The sequence below is a fragment of the Nansenia antarctica genome (genome assembly GCF_963989245.1).
Source record: "Nansenia antarctica genome assembly, chromosome: 4".
NCBI classification, from domain to species: Eukaryota; Metazoa; Chordata; class Actinopteri; order Argentiniformes; family Microstomatidae; genus Nansenia; species Nansenia antarctica.
In genome coordinates, this window is record NC_137689.1 from 17,487,980 (window position 1) to 17,489,012 (window position 1,033).

The following is a 1,033-nucleotide window of genomic DNA, read 5'->3' on the forward strand; positions in this document are numbered from 1 at the left end:
ATAACTCGGAAACACTCGGAATAAAGCGGGTGAAAACTGAAAATAGTTTTGTTTGAAGTCTCTCATGTGCTCTTCATTGGTAACTTAATGTTTAAGTTATTGACTTGTTAAGTGTGTGCTTTACTGGCCTTGCAGTTTAAAGCTGAAATGTGGCTGGAGTTGCTGGGATGGTGTGGTGTGGTATGGTGTGGTGTGTGTAACTAGGAACAGGACATGTGGGGCTGCGATTGATTGTTCTCAAGGTCGGATACTGTATGTCAATACCCATCTCCGCTGGGTGGGACTGGAGGGGCGGATGGATGAACGAGTGATGGAATGAAGGGATGGGATGAGTGGAGGTTTTTTTTCTTCTTTCTAACGCCAGGGCAGTGTAGCTAATGCACTGACTGACTAATGCACTCGAACCACAAGCTGAGGGATGAGCAAACCTCACACGTTTGTAAAAAAACGAAAAAGAAAAAAAAACGTAGACTGTTTGAAAGAAAAAACAAAAAAGTTGCAGCTTTTGAGTTTTGTTGATGAAAAAATTATAAATGTCCTGATTCTTTAAATTGAAGAATTGATGATTGCAGACTGTAAGATGCTTCTTTGTAAAGATGGCAAAAATGTGAAATGTTCTATGTAAAAAAAAGACAAGAAGATGGTAATCACTGGTGTATTTATTCATTACTCAAAATCGAATCGAATAGAATAGAATAGAAAAAGAACGATGATCGGTTATGAACTAGTCTCAAATGTAGCACTTTTGATCTTTTGCATCGTATTTTAAGTCCATGAAGTAACTTTTTCTTGAGTTTGGTACAACCCCAGAAGTCACCCAAGTTGCAGAGGTAGTTAGCGGAGGTTAGGAGAGTGAAAGGATGCTGCGTGGCGTGACTGGTACTACTGTTTGGAGCCAGTGGCCCATGGTGGAAAGGGGAAATAACTCAGTGTGTCAGACAGGGTGCTGTGAGGTGTGACTTCTCCTTCTCTTTGCTTACACAAGATGGTGGGTTATGGGACACATACACATGCGCACACACACACACACGCA

General features: G+C 41.2%; 1 protein-coding gene across 1 annotated transcript in view; it reads left to right on the forward strand.

Annotated features, from left to right (window-relative positions):
* The window catches only part of LOC308155052 (protein sprouty homolog 3), a gene marked incomplete at its 3' end in the record, with an annotated part of 3,401 nt that overhangs the window by 105 nt on the left and 2,263 nt on the right, over positions 1 to 1,033 (forward strand). The gene's annotated exons all lie outside the window — the stretch shown is intronic.